Below are 12,936 nucleotides of genomic sequence, written 5' to 3' on the forward strand. Positions count from 1 at the left end.
GGGGCAATGTAAAGGGGGGTACGAGCAACCCCTTCCTCCGACTTTGCATCAGAAAGTCTACCCATCTCCTCTCCTGAAGCCTCCCTCATCTTTCAATGAGAAAATGTGTGTTCATTAAACCCTCCCTGGGTTCAGCCTTTAGGGCTTTCTCAGGGACAAAGAGTCCATAATGGTCAGCTATAGCGCAAAGGTCTACTTTTCACAACCATCACTCGATCAACAGAGGGCACTTCAATAAACTGGGAGACTGCTGTGTACAAAATGCCTGCCCAAGCAGCCTACTTAACACACCCAAACCAGTCAACCAGACTCACAACCTACCACCACACCTCAATCATCAGTCACAGAGAACTCAGAACAGCAGGGTCCAGTGGGTTTAAAGATGCCGGACGAGCCCCCATTATGTTACGTACGCCTATTGGAGGGGAGGGGGGGGCAACAACACCCTGCTACACACAACTCCCTGTGGAGTGAGAGGTATGTGACTGTAGATGCAGATAAGGATGGCAGAGAAGTTTACCGATAACAGGGAATTTATTCAATCACAGAGTAATTTGAGGAAAAGGGTCTGGATGGAACCAAAGCAAAGAAAGTAAAAGTTAGAGAGAGCCCCCTCTCCTACCTACCCACAACGTATCTATTCTTAACGCCACCTGGCGTGCTAACCAAAATACAAGGGGTGGTCCGCCCAGGTGTTACCTAGACAGAGTACATACAACGGGTATATGTATTCCCGCAGGCCTCTTGCCTAAGCACTCCCAATGTGCCTTCCCCTTCCTCCATAGGAACAAATGAAACAGACAAATATAAACAATTTCAATAATCATAACAGTCCTTTTGACATAAACATACCTCCACAGGACCAGTTACAAAATACTTCACAAAAACTGTCTGAGCAACAACTAACACAGGACATCAACACCACTCTCCCTGAGCAATAAACAATACTGAGGCATACCCAGAAGTTCTCTCACTGAGCAAAGGAACACTGGCTAATTTTCAGCTGGAGAAGGAGTCTGTAATGGGATACAGCTGTATCCTCTGACGAGAGGGCGTGGTCAGCTCCAATTAGCAATTGGGCTGACCAATCAGCTGCTTGGGGGAATCCAGGAAGCCATTTCCTGAAATACATACACATACGTAACACTATGTTTGGGCCAAATAAAGGGAGAGAGAGAATTGTAAATACAACTCATATTTATTTTCCCATTTGTATTTCAACTATTTACACACAACATGACATTTGAAACGTCTTTATTCTTTTGGAACTTTGGTGAGTGTAATGTTTACTGTAAATAATTATTTTATTGTTTTTTTATCTATTTCACTTGCCAATAAAGCCCCTTAAATTGAAATGAGATAGAGAGGACTGTTTTCACGCTTGCTTTGACCACCAGAAGACAGAAAGAGAAGTAAAACAGTTATAAATTGAACATAATGCCATAATGCCATATGCCAGAAATAGGGACACACAGTAGCAGGTGACCCAACTGTGGTTTGTAACTACTAGGATTTCCCATTGTAGCCAATTCAATTGCAGTAATAACAGATTTTGGGGGAATTCTGTTACGAAGTCGGTAACAGATTTTTTTGTGTTAATCACTTACTAAATTCTAAACAAAATAGATATCAGTAAAAACACTATTTTGACAGGGGTGCTTATTTCAACATTATTGTGTTTTGATGTTTATCTAATACATTTTAAGATATTTTTAAGATCCTTTTCCATCTGTTTGACCATAAGTATTTGCTTATTCCTAATATTTAGAATATAATTGAAATATTTATATATGCCATAATTTCTCAAAAATATACTCTTAGCTTTTATTTGACACACTGCTAACAATTTGGGGTGGAAACCCATTAAATTGAACCTTTCTAGTAATCCAACTCAAACTCAAACGATTTCAGTGTTCAAAACTTAAAGTAATAAAGTGACAATACCCATGTGGTTATCTGCATTATGTATTCAGAACTACTTAAGTTTGTAACCTTAATTACTTTTGTTTTGTTCAAGTAGTAAGTAGCTCTGATTAGTCATTTTTAGTGGTTGTATCTTAATGTTTAACATTATTTTACATATTTGAACAACTTGTTATTTTTATCCACCTCAGCAGGCATTGTTGAGCACAGTACTCATTCCTCTAGCAATAAGTGCAGGTAGAGCTATAAGCATTACAGGATGCTGTCATGACCTTGTTGATGGTGGGAATGGCTTTCCTCATTACTGAACGTCAATTTGTCCAACGGTTTTGATATCCGTTCATTATGATCAATTACACCTCATAACACAACAAACTGCATACTACTATTTCAGAAATATACTTTTATTTATTCCAACATGCATACAACATTGTGTAAAAGTATCATGAACTCAAATATTTGTGAATTACCCACAGTCCTCGAAAAACTGAGTCACATAACGCTATTAAATATTCATATCTTGCAAGAATGTAATAATTCAATATCAGCACAGCACAGATAAATAAACCATTTTTTACTCAAATATCAATGTGTCTGACTACAACTGTTTTACTTTAATTAAAGATATAAAACATAATTTTATAAAGTAAGAACAACATATTTCATAAATGTTAGATATACTTATAAATATTAAACAATCGTAAATTGTAAAAACTCAATAACTTTAGATTAGCAGAACACAAAAAAGTAAAGTTATGTTTACGCAACAACCTAATATTTGTTAACAGTACTGAAAAACATTAAGTGATAAGAAATCTTATTGGCATATGAAATAGTACTACTTTTATTATTTGTTGGAGATGTTAGAGTAGTAACTACTCAATCTATTTTCTGAGTTAGGAAGTTCCGTTTTACAGTGCACCAGATTTGACATTTGCTCCTTTACATGGAAATGCCCTCACCCTTTACCTTTATCTCCACCTTTGTCTTCCTACATCTCTTTCCTTCTCTCTACATATACCTCGCTCTAACCTCTACTCCTGTCTGTACCTCTGTTTCTACCTACCTCTCTACCGCTAGCTACTACTCTCTCTACTTCTCCCTGGCACACTCACACCATTTGTCTCTGTCTCATAGTCCTATACCCTGCCTTACTTTCACTTGTCCTCTTCCCTTTCTCCTCTCTTTTGCTCTCTAGCGAGAAGGCATGCAGTCATACACTAGGCCTGACACTGGTTGGGTGCGATCGTGCCTTCCTCAAGGTCAAGAGTGCTTAGTGGATATAAAAGAGACAGATGAGCGGAGTCCAAGCAGGATGACAACACAATGCAATTACCGTTGTGGCACAATCTTGTCGTCCACTACGGAGCAATAGAGATAGAGAGCAGAGGGAGTTATAGAGAGAGGGAATTAAAGTGATAGGGAGGGAGGGAGGGAGGGAGGGAGGGAGGGAGGGAGGGAGGGAGGGAGGGAGGGAGGGAGGGAGGGAGGGAGGGAGGGAGGGAGGGAGGGAGGGAGGGAGGGAGGGTGAGTGAGTGAGTGAGTGAGTGAGTGAGTGAGTGAGTGAGTGAGTGAGTGAGTGAGTGAGTGAGTGAGTGAGTGAGTGAGTGAGTGAGTGAGAAAGAGAGGGAGAGAGAGACTAATATCTCACAAACTCAATTTGAACAATCTGGTATCAGCATGAGTGTAACCACGTGATGGGTAGAGACGTACATGCACACACAACTTCTACACACACACACACAGACACACAAACACACACACACGCACACGCACACGCACACGCACACACACACACACACACACACACACGGGAGCGACACAGATCGTCTGATAGGAATTGAAATGGCTCATTAAAGCACCAACGTGATCCAGTGGATGGCTACAGGAGGAGGAAAACAGAGTGAATGATTGATTCAGTGATACAGAGCGAGCTAGCTTCTTCTCCTTCTCTCTCAGCTCATTAGAAGTGATTTAGAAAGACTACCGAGTGCTGATGCTGGAATAAGAAGGACCCTCTCTTTTGGTGCCTTTCATTCAAACTCTCCCCAGTGACTAAGCATGAAAATGAGACTAAATGAATGTGCATGTTTTTCACGATGTGAAGAGAGATGATACAGTACATGGTAATTTATGAGGGAAAGGGAATAGGTATAATCTCCATCTGGTGTTTTTTTTTTCATTCAGGATTTCATTAGAGTTTGTGATATGTGACATGCCTAAGTGAAGTAATCAGATGAGATTAAATTGTAAAGATCAAAGCACAGCCTTAACATGTTCTAAAGAAGTGCACTACATTGGGAATAGGGTGCCATTTGGGACACAAATATTTTAATATGGATGGCTCAGTATTCACTCCATGTAATGATGGTTTTAAAGCCACATATTTCTACAGATTTGATTACTTTATCTCATATGTTAGATGACATTTATTGGATTCCAATGTTGTAAATAATCTTGAAAGCCTTTATATTGTAACATATCAATCCAATCCATATATGTTTCCATTTCACAAGTGACTATTGGGGAAAATAATACGGTTTGCCTCCCAAATGGCACCCTATTCCTTATATGGTGCACTAATTTTGACCAGAGCCCTAGAAATAAGGTGTCATTTGGGACTCATCCTTAGGAACACGCAGACCATAGAGTCATTCCATTCAACTCCCATGAGGGGAAATGGCCAATGCCCTGAGGTTATGTCTAATGATGGATTTTATTGGACAGCTTTGAAGTGGAAACCTTCCCTTTTATGGACCCTACTCTCCTCTTACAAACGTCCCTCTTCATTGGGGTGGTGATGGATGATTTTAAGTGGCAATTTTTTTAACAAAAGAGAGAGTGTTTGTTGCAATCCGGGACCTGCTCTTGTTAATTTCCACTCAACGTGGGCGGACACAGAGCCACACGTGTGTATAGATGTTTTCTAAGACCCCTTGTCCATCTGTTTGACCAGAAATCAAAGCCTTTGCTTATTCCTAATATTTAGGATAGAAAGTGGCAGATTTTTTTTATATGCTTTAATTTCACACACACAAATATATAGACTATTAGCTTTCATTTGACACCGGATTTTACACGCTCCTATGAACTTCATGTTGGAGCTCATGGGTAATTTTACATGGAAATAACCACAAGTAAGCCTGATGTCCTGTAAGAATTTTTATGAATGAACCTATGTGGAGTCACAAGGTTGCGGTAATGCAGGGTAAAGAATAAACATTCACGCACCATTGTTGTGTGTGGTGTAGAACATTGTTTTCATTTAAATATTGAATTATTCCGATTTTGTTACATTACAGTCTTATTCTAAAATTCACAATTGTTTTTTTCCCTCATTAATCTACACACAATTCCCCATAACAAAAAGCAAAAACTCATTTTTAGATATTTTCTACATATGTATAACTTATTTATGTAACTATTCAGACCCTTTGCTATGAGACTTGAAATTGAGCTCAGGTGCATCCTGTTTCCATAACTTGATTCCACTTTATTCAACTTTATTTTTTACCTTTTATTTAAATAGGCAAGTCAGTTAAGAACAAATTCTTAATTTCATTGACAGCCTAGGAACAGTGGGTTAACTGCCTGTTCAGGGGCAGAACAACAGATTTGTACCTTGTCAGCTCGGGGGTTTGAACTTGGAACCTTCCAATTACTAGACCAATGCTCTAACCACTAGGCTACCCTACCACCCCAATTGATTGGACATCATTTGGAAAGGCACATACCTGTCTATATAAGTTCCCACAGTTGACAGTGCATGTCAGAACAAAAAGGTCCCCAAGAACACAGTGGCCTATATCATTCTTAAATGGAAGATGTTTGGAACTACCAAGACTCTTATTAAAGCTGTCTGCCCATCGAAATGGTGGTCACTCTGACAGAGCTACAGAGTACCTCTGTGGAGATGGGAGAACCTCCCAGAAGGACAACCATCTCTGCAGCACTCCACCAATCAGGCCTTTATGGTAGTGGCCAGACGGAATTACACTCCTCAGTAAATGACAGCCCACTTGGAGTTTATCAAAAGGCACCTAAAGACTCTCAGACCATGAGAAACAAGATGATCTGTTCTGATGAAACCAAGATTGGAGTCTTTGGCCTGAGTGCCAAGCGTCACGTCTGGAGAAAACCTGGCAATATTCCTATAAGGAAGCATGTTGGTGGCAGCATCATGCTGTGAGGATGTTTTTCAGCGGCAGGGACTGGGAGACTTGTCAGGATCGAGGGACAGATGAGCGGAGCAAAGTGCAGAGATTTCCTTGATGAAAACCTGCTCCAGAGTACTCAGGACCTCAAACTGGGGCAAAGGTTCACCTTCCAACAGGACAACGACCCTAAGCACACAGCCAAGACAATGCATTAATGTCTTTGGGACAAGTCTCTTAATGACCTTGAGTGGCCTAGCCAGAGCCTGGACTTGAACCCGATCGAACTCGCACACCAAATTTACCGAGCTTGAGAGGATCTGCAGAGAAGAATGGGAGAAACTCCCCAAATACAGGTGTGCCAAGCATGTAGCTTCATACCCAAGAAGACTCAAGACAGTAATCTCTGCAAAAAGTGCTTCAACAAAGTTCTGAGTAAAGGGTCTGAATACTTATGTAAATGTGATGTTTTAGTTTATTATTTTGTATACATTTGCAAACATTTCTAAAAACCTGTTTTTGCTTTGTCATTATGGGGTATTGTGTGTAGATTTATCAGGGGGGGGGGGGGGCTATTGAATCCATTCAAGAATAAGGCTGTAATGTAACAAAATGTGGAAAAAGTCAAAGGGTGTGAATACTTTTCCAAAGGCACTGTATGTCCCATGTGAGGTCAGGCGGTCGCGGACTGGAACACAGCATTAACGAAAGACAGAATCCAACTCACGCGGAAGCAATTGAGATAGGAAATAGGGGTTGGCATGGGGTCAAGGCACACCAAACCCGCTGGTCCTGAGATTTCACAATTTCCCACAATTCCCCAGTCAGTAACCCCTCCTCCTTCACTCCCTTATCCCTTGAGTTAGAGTGTGCTATCCACCAATCTGTTCTCACCCCCCCCTCCTCACCCCCTATGGTGCCCCCTTCTCTCACTCCCTCCTCACCCTCCTCCCCTTCCCTAGCCCAGACATGTCGCAGTAGAGTGACGGCCACACCACAACTCATTGAGCACTTGACCAGTGTTCAGCAGGGTCAGTGAGAAGGGTTAAGTGAGGGGGACAGCAGGAGACACAACAGCTATAGGGATGCATCCCAGATGAGATCTTATTGCATATAGTGCAGTACTTTTGACCCGGGCCCGGGTCAAAGGTAGTGCACTATATAAGGAATTGGTTACCATTTGGGATGCAAGCCACGGCTAGGTTTTGTAAGAGTCTCCTCCTTCGTGAAAGGGAAATGCGAGAGGGGTAGGGATGGAGGGAGATAGAGATGGAGGCGTTGAGGCAAAGCTCAATCTGGACATCAAACACACACACATACTGAGGGAAGGTGATGTAGGTAGTGGGGTGTGGACAGAGAGACCAAAGATGGAAGGTTGAAGGGAGGGATGGAGGGAGGGTGGGAGACAGATAGGAGACACATCCTGACTATTTCCAGCTCTCTCCTGAGACATCAGTACACGTGGCAACAATATTGCACCAGCCCTCTCTATGTCCTTCTTGTCTTAACATTGCTGAAATAGGGGTTGTTTGAGTTTGCCTGGCACAATGGAACCAATAAAATAGTCACAAAATGTCAAACTTTGTTCACCCGGCATTCCAAGCATGCTCAAGCAAACACTAAAAGCATTTGAAAGATTTGACAAACATTGCGCTACATATGGAATAGGGTGCCATTTGAGATGAAACCATAGAGTTTCTGATTCCTATTTTGTGCTGAACTGTGAGAGCAAGGTGATGCAGACGGCCCCATGGTCGAATGTAGGGGGGAAATAAATTAATAATTTAAAGAATCAGCACAGTCAAAAGGTGATAATTGCCTAAAGTTACAACTTTTCCATTTTCCACAAGCTATTATATCTGAGATCTGCACCAATTAAAATAAACCCCTATCACCCAAACCTGTAGCATGTATTGTTACACAGAGCAAGAAGAGGCAGAGGACAATCAGGAAAACTATGTGTCCCAAATGGCACCCTATTCTCTACATAGTGCACTACTTTTGACCAGACCTTATGGATGCTGGTCAAAAGTGGCAAACTATATAGGTAAACAGATGCCATTAAGGACACATCCTCAGTAAACCGCACGTTCAGCTTGGGCATGTATGTAAGTTGAATAATAATTATCATTAGCTAGTTGCATGATAAATGGAGAGGTGGAGTGGGGTGGGGATGGTGCAGGGGGATGCCAATCTATAAGCCTGCTAATGATTGGTTAGTCATGATTTACTGCTCAGGATGAATATGGAAAACATTTCTATCCTCCCCCTGATGGACTCAAGGTCACAACTGATCCCCTGGCTATCCCTTGGGTAATTACACACCACGCAGCAACTTTTACAAGGTGCAAATTATGGGTTGGTTGCTGTGATGTTTGATCACAGACATGACTGCAGCAATTATGGGCTTTGTCCCAAATGGCACCCTATTTCATATACAGTATACCCCTTTCATCAGATCGCATAGGGCTCTGGTCAAAACTACTGGACTATTGAGGGAATAGGGTGCCATTTGGGATGTATTTGGGATGCAGAAGAAGTGTCCATGTCCAGACCTTGATCTAATACATACGGTTGTCAAATATGTTCAAATACTTGAATCTGCACTTGATTTAGTTTACCAGGTACGATGGAGCCAATTGAGAACTAAAAAAGAGCATATTACAAGTTAAATCAAGCACATCTCAAATAGTATTTGATGTATTTGATCCAGTCTCAAGTCAGTCCATTTTTATTATACATAACCTCTCCCAAACAAATGTTGCAGGACATTGATGTATTTGACTCTAACTGATGATTCTTCTCTTTTGAAGCGCTAATAGTGCAATTTCCGTTGCATGGAACCCACCGTTTTTTTCCGGTGACTAAGGCGACCATGATTGCGTGATGTCACAACATGAATCTTGATGAACATGTCACCAATGGAGAGACAGTCCCCCTGCCAAACACACCCGCAACCCCCACCATGAGGCGAGAGAAATCCGCTCATCTGATTTACTACCCCTGATCGCCCCGCTTGACCTCGTCACCTCGCTCCTGAAGCGTCATTTCCTGCACCAAGATTGACTAGGATAGCAGGAAATGAAGCCTGAGAGAGGTGAATTATTGACACAGGTGATTTTGAGAATAATTGAGCGCATTACGCTACGAGGCAGAGCAAAGAGAGTGTGCTGATGTGATGGACTAATGGTGGACACCATCCACCTCTTTCTCTTCTACCCATATATCTGCCCAATTTGTCAGTTAACCTTAAATGTCAAGTTTGAAATTACTACCAGTCAAATATGGAGGCAGGAAATGTAAGCCCTATTAGAGGTGACAATAAACCAAACAACTTGCCTCATGACCCCAATCCATTTGGATTCCCTGTTTTATTTGCTTCAATTTTAACTCTCAATGTTTGTTGATTCAAGACTAGGCTAGTCTTGAATTCAGGGATAGTAGACTTATGACGTTCCATGGTTCACTGAGAACCAGCAGACGATGAGTATGGCCCAAATGGCACCCTATTCCCTATATAGTCAATGTGCTAGGGAACTAATTTGGATGCAGACGCAGTGCCATTAATATGGTGAGTAGGAGAGTGAGATGGGCTCCCACTGACCTGTACTGAATATATGAAATGTTGGTCCTTTGAAGCTGAGTTGCTAGAGCATGGCACTTGCTGGATCTGATTTCAGAGACCACCCATATGTACGACGGCTCCAACGCTCAACACATATGGCAGTGGCTAAAGTCCAACATGGATTACAAAGTTAGACCCAGCCGTGATCTGCCCAATGATGCCTTTCTACCAGACGAACTCAACGCATTTTATACATGCTTTGACAAAAACAACACAGAGCTGTGCACAAGGGCCCCCACCATTACAGACGACTGGGTGATCTCACTCTCCGAGGCTGACATGAGTAATGTTTTTAATTTGGACAACATTCGCAAGGCCGCAGGGTCGACCGGTATTCCAAGGTACTTACTCAGAGCATGCTAAGACCAGCTGGCAGGCATCTTCAACTTTTCCTTGTCTCAGTCTGTAATCCCCACGTCTCAAGTCAACTACTATCATTCCTGTTCTCAAGAACTCTAACGCTACCTGCCACAAGGACTACTGCCATGTAGTGCTAATATCTGTAATCGTGAAGTGCTTTGAAAAGCTAGGCCTGACTCCCATCACCTCCATCATCCTAGACAACCTAGACCCACTACAATTTGCATACTGCCCCAACAGATCTACAGATGATGCAATCTCAATTGCACTCCACACTGCCCTCTCTCACCTGGACAAGATGAATACCTACGTAAGAATGCTGTTCATTGACTACAGCTCAATGTTCAACAGCATAGTGCCTTCCAAGCTCGTCACCAAGCTCAGGACTGAACTGGGACTGAACATCTCTCTCTGCAACTGGATCCTAGACTTTCTGACGGGCCGACCCCAGGTGAGGAGAGTATATAGGCAACAACACCTCCGCCATGCTGACCCTCAGCACAGGTCCCCCCAGGAGTGTTTGCTTATACCCCTCCTGTACTCCCTGTTTAACCACGACTGTGTGGCCACGAATGACTCCAACTCTATCATCAAGTTTGCTGATGACATGACGATGGAAGGCCTGATCTCCAACGGTGATGAGACAGCCTACAGTGTGGAGGTCACAGAACTGGCAGGGTGCCATGACAACAACCTCTTCCACAAAATAAGAAAGACCAAGGAGCTGATTCTGGCTGAAACGATTTGGCATGGCTCCTCATATCCTCAGGAACTTTTATAGCTGCACCATTAGCATCCTGACTGGTTGTATCACTGCCTTGTATGGCAACTGCACCACCTGCAACCAGAAGACCCTACAGCGGGTGGTGCAGACAACCCATCGCATCACATGTGGGTGAGCTTCCAGGCCTGAAAAATTGCCTAAGACTTCAGCAAACTGAGACATGGACTGTTGTCCATGCTCCGGTCCGGCAGGCGGTACCAGTGCATCAAGGCTTAGACCAACAGACACCTAAACAGCTTCTATCCCCTGGCCATACGTCTGTAAAATGGCTAACAACTACTGCTTTCCGTCTCCCACAGACTGTCTACACTGCTTATACTGGATGTCCTTCCACCCACTCACACACAACCTACGCTGCTGCTAAAATTATTATTGATTAGATGTATTACTCCATTACGATGTTGTCCATTGATTATTGATTTCCATTACAATAATGATTTATTTATTTCTCCTGCTACCGCTCACTTTTATTCCTATTTATGTGTATATATTACCATTGGTGTATTACCATAAGTATTTGTATGTTCCTGCTACCAGTCACTTTTCAACCCTGTTTACATGGCTATCCTACTACCAGTCACTTTTTATGTATAAACCCACCTCAACCACTCCAGTAACACGACACAATAAATAATGTACTGGCACTGACTTGTACAGGGCATTCGGTAAGTATTCAGACCCCTTGACTCTTTCCACATTTTTTTTACGTTACAGCCTTATTCTAAAATTGATTTAATTGTTATTTTCCTCATCAATATACACACAATACCCCACAATAACAAAGCAAAAATAGGTTCTTAGAAATATTTGCAAATGTATTAAACCTGATATTAAAGGGTCTAAATATAAGTATTCAGCTATTTTTAGGTCTCTAAAGATTTGATCAGGTTCTAAGACCAGGCTCATGCTGGGTCACGCAAGGACATTCAGTGACTTGTCCCAAAGCCACTCCTGCTTTGTCTTGGCTGTGTGCTTAGGGTTGTTGTCCTGTTGGAAGGAAAACCTTTGCCCCAGTCTGAGGTCCTGAGCGCTCTGGAGCAGATTTTTGTCAAGATCTCTCTGTACTTTGCTCCATTCATCTTTCCCTCGATGCTGACTAATCTCCCAGTCCCTGCCGCCACCAACATGCTTCGTTGTAGGAATGGTGCCAGGCTTCTTCCAGACGTGACGCTTGGCATTCAGGCCAAAGAGTTCCATCTTGGTTTCATCAGACCAGAGAATCTTGTGCCTTTTGACAAACTCCAAGCGGGCTGTCATGTGCCTTTTGCTGAGGAGTAATGGCTTGCTTGGTGGAGTGATGCAGAGATGGTTGTCCTTCTGGAAGGTTCTCCCATCTCCACAGAGGAACTCTGGACCTTTGTCGGAGTGACCATCAGGTTCTTGGTCACCTCCCTGACCAAGGCCCTTCTCCCCTTATTGCTCAGTTTGGCCTGGGCGGCCAGCTTTAAGAAGAGTCTTGGTGGTTCTAAACTTCTTCATTTTAAGAATCATGGAGGCCACTGTGTTTTTTGGACCGTCAATGCTGCAGGAATGTTTTGGTACTCTTCCCCAGATCTGATCTTCCCCCGATGCAATCCTGTCTCGGAGGTCTACGGACAATTCCTTCGACCTCATGGCTTGGTTTTTGCTCTGACATGCACTGTCAACTGTTGGACTTTATATATATTTGAAATCAATTGAATTTGCCACAAGTGGACTCCAATCAAGTTGTAGACACATCTCAATGGTAATCAATGGAAACATCTGAGCTAAATTTTGAGTATAAAAGGTCTGAATACTTTTGTAAATAAGGTGGTTTTTTAATTATTATTTTTATAAAGTTGCTAGCATTTCTAAAAACTTGTTTTCACTTTGTCATTATGGGGTATTGTGTGTAGGTTGATGTGGAAAATGTATGATTTAATCCATTTTAGAAAAGGATGTAACGTAACAAAATGTGGAAAAAGTCAGTGTCCAAAAACTTTCAGAATGCACTGCAAATACTTGCATTATCATGTTTCCTTAACTCTTAGTTGTTGTATGTGTTTTTTTATAATTGATTTTGAATTTGATATGTTATTATTATTATTATTATCACTACATTGTTGGGA

At 42.2% G+C, this 12,936-nt stretch overlaps 1 pseudogene; it reads left to right on the forward strand.

The window, feature by feature from the left end:
* The window catches only part of LOC109900198 (uncharacterized), a 29,722-nt pseudogene extending 18,879 nt beyond the window's left edge, over nt 1–10,843 (forward strand).
* Nucleotides 10,844–12,936: the final 2,093 nt, after the last annotated feature.

The sequence above is a fragment of the Oncorhynchus kisutch genome, linkage group LG11 (genome assembly GCF_002021735.2).
Source record: "Oncorhynchus kisutch isolate 150728-3 linkage group LG11, Okis_V2, whole genome shotgun sequence".
NCBI lineage: Eukaryota > Metazoa > Chordata > Actinopteri > Salmoniformes > Salmonidae > Oncorhynchus > Oncorhynchus kisutch.